This window comes from Camellia sinensis, chromosome 6 (genome assembly GCF_055761805.1).
Source record: "Camellia sinensis isolate YWXY chromosome 6, ASM5576180v1, whole genome shotgun sequence".
Lineage (NCBI taxonomy): Eukaryota > Viridiplantae > Streptophyta > Magnoliopsida > Ericales > Theaceae > Camellia > Camellia sinensis.
Window position 1 is genome coordinate 161645061 of NC_138966.1, and position 9611 is coordinate 161654671.

A 9611-nucleotide genomic window follows, 5' to 3' on the forward strand; every position below is an offset into this window, starting at 1 on the left:
AAATATGTGATTTTGAATTTCTATATGTTCACCGTAAGAATATCTGTTTGATTATCTGCTTTGGAAATTAAATTGAAGGCCTTATCGGCCACAGAACCCGAAATTGATTGCGCCATTGTGATTAGCATAATTTTTAGAGCCTACGGTGAAATTTAATTGGAAATTGATTCGGATCAGATTAAATTGATTAAATTAGTAAATTGGTGCTCAATTATTTTTAATATTGAGAATTTTGATCAAAAGAGCTTTTAGTGGGCCACTTTCACTCAAACTCCCTCTTTAGTTTATTTTGGCTGATTTTTGACTCTAAGAGTGGAGAGAGGGTCTGCTAGAGAGGGTGAGAGAAGAAGACTTGTGTTTGGCTCAAGTTTGTGAAGAATTGGAGGATTAAACTCAAAATTTTGCTATAGATTGGGAGAATTAAACTCCTAGGGTCGAGCTCCAGGGCAAACCAACGAACCGATCATTGTGAGCAATATCTTAACAGAGATATTTGAAATATGTTGTTGTCCAATTGCTTACTTCTGTGTAAGTTTTATAAGTTCATTGATTCGATTGGTAGACAATGTTTGTTATATCAAATGAGTGGGCCAGAGGCCAGTCTGTTCTGAATAATAGAATGAATGGACCAGAGGCCGTTTTGACATGAACGAATGAGCTGGAGGCCATTTTGACATGAAAGAATGGGTCGAAGGCCGTTTTGACATGAATAAATGGGCCAGAGGCCGTTTCAACATAAACGAATGAATGGGCCAAAGGCCAGTTTGTCATCTAAATGGGCCAAGGGCCGTTTTGAAACAAATGAAAGTTTGAATGAGCCAAAGGCCAGTTTGTCATCTGAATGGGCCAAAGGTCGTTTTGATACAAATGAAAGTTTAAATGGGCCAAAGGCCAGTTTGTTCGGAACTGCAGTCACTTGACCTAAATTGTGTAAATATATGTTAAATAGGAATATGAATTGGGCCCAAGGTCGTTTGAAGCATGTTGTTCTACATATCGTTTGTATAACTTCTGCATTTGATATTATTCACCGGGCTTTCGCTCATGCTCATTCATGTGTTTGTAGGTGAGCCAAGAGAAGTCCAAACCCGGCCCCAGTGAAGTCTATGTGGAACAACAAACGTTTTTGGAGAGTTAGCCCTTGTGTCTCACGCATGAGACCCGTCTTCACTCTTTTGTTATGTATTTATATTCCGTCACGTTGGCGAAGACTTTGCATCCATTGTATATAGTTTTGATGGGTTGACTTAGACTATTATGATCCTGTATGTACAGAACCTGGTGTGGTACATATTTTGTTGTGAGTTATTAATATGCATATGTATGGTTTGTTATGATGTGCCATGTAAGCACAGCTCTATAGACAAAGTTTAAAATTGCTTCCGTTTGGCTCCCATTAACTCTGTTAAAATACGTTTGGTTTGGTTTGAGGCCGTAGGTAATCCCATGATTGCTGGCCGGTTATGCCCTTAACCCACAAGGGCGGATTTGGGTCATGACAGAGTGGTATCAGAGCACGAGTTAATAACTCACACTTGTCCAAATGAGCAATAAGCGTCTAGAAAAGATCTAGGATGCATTCATGTGATAAGTCTGAATTTAAAAGCATTAAGAATATGCTTAAATGTTTTGATATGAACAACTATGTGTTATAAGTTTGTGATTTGCTTGCTTTGCAAATTATTTGAATATGTATGCTCTTTAATATATGCATAGCTGCGAATCTTTTGTACAAAGTATAATGTAAGTTTAATCAGATGGTGAGAACAAGAAGTGATGAGATAGAAGAGTCCTCTGCTGCCATAATAGATAGAATGAAAAGGTTGATTCAGGCAATGGCAGAAGCTTTGAGACAGCAATAGGAGTGGCAACAACAGTGGCAGCAACCACACCCGCCACCTCCACCTCCGCCACCTCCACCTCCGGCACCACCCGTGCCAGATAATCAGAATGATGATCGGATAATAGCTCTCACCAAAGAATTCAAGAAGATGAAACCACCATAGTTCCATGGTGGATTAGATCTGTTGAAAGCCGAGGCATGGGTTCTCGGCATTGAGAAATTGTTTGAAGTGTTCCCTTGCTCGGAGACCCAGAAAGTGCTTCTAGTCACTTTTATGCTAGAAGACGAGGCAAGAAGATGGTGGATGTTAATGCGAGAAAATCACAAGGATGTTGATTGGGTGAAATTTTTGGAAATTTTCTATGACAAGTACTTTCGCAGTGTGTTCGGGACAGGAAAGTAGCAGAGTTCATGGAACTTAGGCAAGACAGTATGACTGTAGCCGAGTATGAGGCCAAATTCACTGAATTAGCCAGGTTTGCACCTCATGTGATTGATACCGATTACAAGAAAGCGAGGCATTTTGAAGGTGGGCTTCGAAGTGACATTTTTGAGAGAGTGATTGTCTTTGAAGCTGGAATCCTACATTGGGGTGCTAGACAGGGCTATCATATCAGAAGCTAACATAGCTAGACAGACTAAGTCTACAATAGAATGGAAAGGCAACAAAAGGCAAGGCTTCTTTTCAAAGAAGAAATTTCTGAAAAAGCAAAACACGGGCTCCTCAAATACTTGCATTCTCAAGGCATAATTCATAATACCTCCATAATATTTCCATAAACCAAGCCTATACAATGTTTTACAACTTGAGACATATACAATGCTCTTAAGGTTTATCCATACAACAACATAATTATCATATGCTCAAGCATTCCCAAATAGATCCGAATATTTCTCTCGGACCTCCAATTCACGTTTCCAAGTGCCTTCCTCAACCCCGTGTTATTTCCACAGAACTTTTACCAAGGGAATGGTCTTGCCTCGCAAGACTTGATCCCTCCTATCCAAGACCCGCATCGGTCTCTCCTCATACGAGGCATCCTCATCAACCTCTAAGTCGGTCCAATCCAATACATGAGACGGATCCAGCTCGTACTTCCGAAGCATACTAACATGAAACACATCATGCACTCCGGACAACTGCAGTGGCAAAGCTAAACGGTAGGCAACCTCCTCAATCCTCGCAAGGATCTCAAAGGGACCAATAAACCGAGGGGACAACTTCCCACTCTTACCAAACCTCATCAAACCCCGCCTAGGTGATATTTTTAAGAAGACATGATCACCCACCTCAAATACTAAAGGCCTCCTCCTACGGTCAGCATAACACTTTTGGCGACTCTGGGCTGTAACAAGCCTCCTACGGATAAGCTCAACTTTCTCCATCGTTTCCCTCACCAACTCCGGGCCCAACAAAGGTGCATCACCCACCTCGGCCTAACAAACCGAAGACCTAAAAGGTCGGCCATACAAGGCCTCAAACGGTGCCATACCGATACTTGACTGAAAACTATTGTTGTAGGCAAACTCCACGAAGGGCAAGTGCCTCTCCCACGACCCACTAAAGTCAAGGACACAACCTCAAAGCATATCCTCAAGGATCTGAATAGTATGCTTGGACTGCACGTCAGTCTGAGGATGATAAGCCATGCTAAAGGTCAACCTAGTGCCCAAGGTACTCTGTAAACTCTGCCACAACCTCGCAGTAAAACGTGGATCTCTATCTGAGATGATCGACACTAGGACCCCGTGCAACCTCACTATGTCCCGAATATACAAGTCGGCAAGATAATCTACCGAATCTCTCACGCACATAGGAATGAAGTGCGCCGACTTAGTCAACCGGTCTACAACCACCCAAATGGCATCACTACCCCGCTGAGTCCTCGGAAGACCTACAACGAAGTCCATAGTGACATGCTCCCACTTCCACTCGGCAATAGGCAAGGGTTATAACGAACTCGCTAGCCTCTGATGCTCGGCCTTCACTTGCTGACAAGTAAAGCACTTCGACACAAAAACTATCACATCTCTCTTCATACTTCACCACCAAAACTGGCGACCCAAATCACGATACATCTTAGTGCCTCCTGGATGCACCGCAAGGCGTGAATGGTGAAACTCTCGGAGTACCTCCTCTCGGCAGGACTCTGGCACAAACAAATGGTCTCGGTATCTCACACTCAGGTCGGGATACACAGTCAAACCCTTCTCAACCTTCCCACTGGAGATCTTCTCCCGGAGGGATTCTACCTCAAGGTCACCTCTCTGTGCATCTAATACTCAACTCACAAGTGTAGGTTGCGCAACAATAGAAAACAAGGCCGCAGCCTCAACGGATTCGTCCAGAAGCAAATCAAACTCGCCAAGTGTACCCAACATCTCTCACTCCCAGATGGCTATACAAGCTACATCACTAATGGATTTCTTGCTAAGGGCATCGGCCACAACATTGGCCTTCCCCGGATGATAATACAGCTCGAAGTCGTAATCCTCAATAAATTTCATCCACCTCATCTACCTCAAATTCAAGTCCTTCTATGTAAACAGATACTTCAGACTCTTATGATCTGAGAACACCTTGAATCTCTCACCATAAAGGTAGTGCCTCCAAATCTTCAAGGCAAAAATCATAGCTGCTAACTCTAGGTCATGTGTAGGGTAATTCCTCTCGTGTATTTTCAACTGCCGCGAGCCATAGGCTACCACTTTCCCCTCTTACATCAACACACAACCCAAACCCTCTCGTGAAGCATCACAATAAACCGCATAACCCAAGCCTCTCTCCGGAATAATCAAAACTGGAGCGGTGGTAAGTCTAACTTTCAGCTCTTGGAACGACTTTTCACAAGTCTCATCCATACATATTTGACCCCTTTCCGCCTGAATCTAGTCAAAGGCGAAGCTAGCCTGGAAAAATCTTTCACAAACTGGCGGTAATACCCAGCTAATCCCAGAAAACTGCAGATCTCAAAAACACTCTTAGGCTGTGCCCAATCTTGCACTGCCTCTATCTTGGATGTATCAACAGACACCCCTTCCCCGAAGACTACATGGCCTAAGAATTTCACCTCTCTTAGCCAGAACTCACACTTTCCAAACTTAGCATATAGCTGATGGGCTCTAAGCAACTCAAACACCACTCTCAAGTGTTTCTCGTGCTCCTCCTCAAAAGGTGAATAAATCAAAATGTCGTCTACGAAAATAACTACAAAACGATCTAAGAATTCCCGGAATATCTGGTTCATCAAGTCCATAAACACTGTCGGTGCATTGGTGAGCCCAAAAGGCATCACCAGAAACTCATAGTGGCCATACCGCGTACGGAATGCCGTCTTCGGGATATCCTCCTCCCTGATCCTCAACTGACGGTAAACCGATCTCAAGTCTATCTTAGAGAAACAACGGGACCCTTTTCACTAGTCAAACAAATCATCAATACGAGGCATAGGGTACTTATTCTTAACCGTAGCCCGATTCAATTTCTGGTAGTCGATACAAAGTCTCAAAGCCCCATCTTTCTTCTTAGCAAAGAGGGCTGGTGCTGATAACAGAGGCTCGCTCGAGCGAAAAAGTGGTCGCTCGAGCGACCAGACACAAAGAACCCTCGCTCGAGCATAGAAAGCCTCGCTCGAGCCAACAATACGAAGCTCTAGGTCTGCAACCCAGAAGCACGCTCGAGCGACAGAATGCTCGCTCGAGCGAAGGAACCCAAAACATAGACCTTGCTCGCTCGACGCAGACGTAAGCTCGAGCAAAGAAACCCTGGCTCGAGCCACCAGACAAAACACCCAACTCTCACTCGAGCGAAGGAATCCTGGCTCGAGCAAAGGATCTAAAACAAGGAGCTCGCTCGAGCGACAAAAGCCTCGCTCGAGCGACAAAAGCCTCGCTCGAGCGACAAAAGCCTCGCTCGAGCGAAGAACCAAAATTCTGGGCAGCAACCATTTGCTCCCAGTCACACCCAACCTGTAACAATCCTACCCAAAACATCCTATAACTCAAATACAAAGTATTGAAGGATGGAAATAAGATATATACAACAACCCACACCACGGAACCTATGCCCGGGATGCAATAATAAATGGAGGGAAAATCGGGGTCACTATAAAACTTCCGAGGGTAACTTTAGAATTTTAAAAATTAACTTTCCTACTTTAATCACTTAGAAAACTTTGTTTTCCCACTTCAAAATAGATAGGTCGTGGCAAGCGGTAAATGGAAGTGTTCTACAATGAAGGATTGCATGTTGAAGTGGTCTATAGCGGAGGATTTCGTACAAATAAAGGTCAACTTGACCCATGCAGCATTTTCCGTCACAAAAGTATAACATTTGTTACAATTTGAACCAAAGTAAAAAGAATATAATAGTTTTGAGACTAAAGTGAGAGCATTCAAAGGTAAGCAAGGTGAAGGTGTAATTTACCATTTTACAAAATGTAAGCCATGCCCTAATCTGTAAAGAAATTGTTGATGTAATTAATATCATAATAATTAATATTTATTATTAGAAAATATGCTAACATAATTTAATTAGAAGATTTAATAATTTTAATAAAGGCAAAACAGGAAATATTATTTTGCCTCTCATACTATCACTGAAAATTAATTTAACCTCTGTTATTTTAATAATATTAATTTTACACTTAGTTTATTTGATTTTGGATTAATTTTATCCCCGCAGATAGCTTCTGTTTATAATCCAACAAAAGGTCACTACAACAAATTGCACTTTTGGTGACCACTTTTAGCGACTAAACGATTTTTAGTCACCAAAAGTACAATTTTTGGCGACTAAAAATTAATTTTGTCGGCGTTGATTCAAGATATACCTACTATAATATTTTAGTTGATAAATATTACTTATTGGCGACTAAATTTAAATTTAGTTAGCAAAAATTCCACTTTTAGCGACTAAAAAGGATATTAGTCGTCGTTAGTCCACATTTTAGGCTACAAAAAAAATTTAATCAGCAATATTGTTTTTTCCCGACTAAAATTAAAATTAGTCATGAAATAGGACTTTTGGCGACTAAGATTTTCATCGTTGTTGACTTACATTTGGCTACAAAAGGATTTAGTCGGCATATATATTCCTTTGCCAACAAATAGAGAAATTAGTTGCTAAAGCTTGAATTTTCAACGAGCGCCAATTCCTTTATTTCCGCATGCGCCCTTCTCTTTGTTAGACAACACAACTTCACACTTTTGTATCACACACACACACACACACCGTCCTTTACCAAACCTCACAAAACTCATCCCCTTCACTGTAGCCTACCGTACAGAGGACATTGCGACAACCATTGCCACCGATGCAAATCACCACCGTCATAGTTACACATCACAGGTTCTCTGTCTGTCTGTCTCTCTCTCTCTCTCTCCCTCTCTCTCTCTCTCTCTCTCTCTCTCTCTGTGTGTGTGTGTGTCTCGCTCTCGTTCTCGTTCTCGGTCTGTTTGTGCATCTCTCTCTCTCTCTCTCACTCGAGCTCTCTCACACAGTCTCTCTGTCTCTCTCCCTTTCTTTGTTTCCCCCTCTTCTGACATTGTTGCTTTAGGGTTTATTCAAATTTTAATGTATGTGGCTGTAATTTATTAAAAATTTCAAAGATGATGTTTACCATATGTGTGTTTATATGATGCTTTGTACATGTATTGTAGGCGTCTCTGTCTCTCTCTCTGTTTGTCTGTCTCTCGCTCGAGCTCTCTCACTCATACTCTCTCTCTCTCTCTCTCTCTCTCTCATATTTTCTTTGTTTCTCCTTTTCTGACATTGTTGCTTTAGGGTTTATTCAAAATTTAATGTATGTGGCTGTAATTTATTAAAAATTTCAAAGATGATGTTTAATATATGTGTGTGTGTGTATGTAATGCTCTATCTACATATGCAGGTGAATCAATCGCTAGAATTATTGTCACTCAACAACAACTAGATCATTCAAGCTACACTACATAAGGTACCAAGTTTGTATCCTGAAATTTTTTATAAGTAGGTATATTTTGTTTTAATATTATTTATTATCTCTTTATAAAATGCTTGTTGTTGCCCCGAGTGTGATCATTGGATATAAAATGCTTGTTGTTGCTCTGTTGCGTAACATTGTATAGTATGATTGGTGTTTACCCAGTTGCTAAAATATGAACTCGGCTCGATCTTATAATAATTACAAACTTTTTAACATTTCCTAGAATTATAACATTAGTGGATTCTGCAGACATCAGAACTATACAACCAAAAGATTTGATGTAGCTCGGTTTCTATGGATACTATTCAAATTATAGAAATTCTTAGTCTTGAATTGTAGATTTTCTTCTCAATGTCATGTTCCTAATTTTGCCTTGCGTTAATTTGATTGTTGCATAGTAGATTATTTTTTTATTTATTTTGTATTATGGGCTAGTCTTAATCTTCTTCCTAGAGTAATTTTATTAAGCATTCTAAATTCCTTTTCTCATTGTTCATTTTTTTAACTAACTATTAGTTTTTGTCTTGGTTTTTGTGTTCTTTTATCATGAAGACCATATTGCGTCTATTATGGGCAACTTAATTGCATTTACTGTTGGTTTTAATTCTATTGACTTTTGTTTTTCTTAACTTGCATTTTTAGGGGTGGTTTTAATTATTTGTAGTATTTAGTAAAACATAAAGAAGAGAATAATTGTGTCAACCATTCTCAGTTTTGGGTTTTCTTTGGTAAACCTGCAACAGATTCGTAGTCCATCACCTCCACAACGGAACTTCATATTACAGTCTTAACAATCACACTCTTATTTTTGCTTGGTTGACTAGTGACATGGGTAGGCCCATAAAGGCTACAGCCCACTATGAACAACCCAGGCCCACCACTTAAGGCCCAATACATAATCCAATAAAAGAAGCCCAGCACTGCTGAAGCCCCACATAGCAATAAGAACCAATGGCATCAAGACACATGGCAAGAGAAGGGCAAGCCACAACAGCAGACAAAGATCTACAAAGTTATTGCTACGCCACATCGCCATTAATGAGGCCCCTTACAGCATTTATTGCGATAACCCCTCTCCGTCGGGACAACACGCCCTCACCCTAAACAAGGTAAGCTACAGCATAGACTTTCGACCAATGTGACAGGTCAGAAAGGATAACAAAATGATTACCAGAGGATATAAGCAGACGTTAAAGACAAGAAGAAGGTTAAGCTTTCTATCTCTAATCTCGCTCTATACTCCACTCCTCTTTCTAACTTGCTCATCGGAGGGTTCGTTGGGGGACTCCCCGTTCCCCGTTGAACTCGTGCGCAGGTCTTCCGGTGGGCTTGGTCATTCGGACATAGGTGTGAGGAGCGTGGATCAGTCCGACCCGTTCTACCATCACAAACTGTATCATCAGTTGGCGCCGTCTGTGGGAACATTTCTTACTCTGTGCGCCAGTTGTGCTCATTGTCGCTGGAGGCCCTTTCCCAATAACCCCTTCCTGTTACCTACGAAGGTGAATGGTCACGACTAGATCCATGGCTTCCCACCCCAATGTTCCCGACCACCAAGCTGACCCTCCTAATCCAAACAACCCGCCACAATACTTTACCGAGCTCACCAACAGCATTAACCGCCTTGCCGAGCAGAACCAAGCTCTAATTAATGCCCTGCTCCAAAGAGACCTTCCCATGCCCCCTCCACTACCTCCAGATATTCCACCCAACTGAGAACGAGCCCCGAGCCATACTATCCAGTTGCCTTATCCACCTAACTTGGAAGGCTTGCAACCTCCTCTCCCAAATATAAATCCACC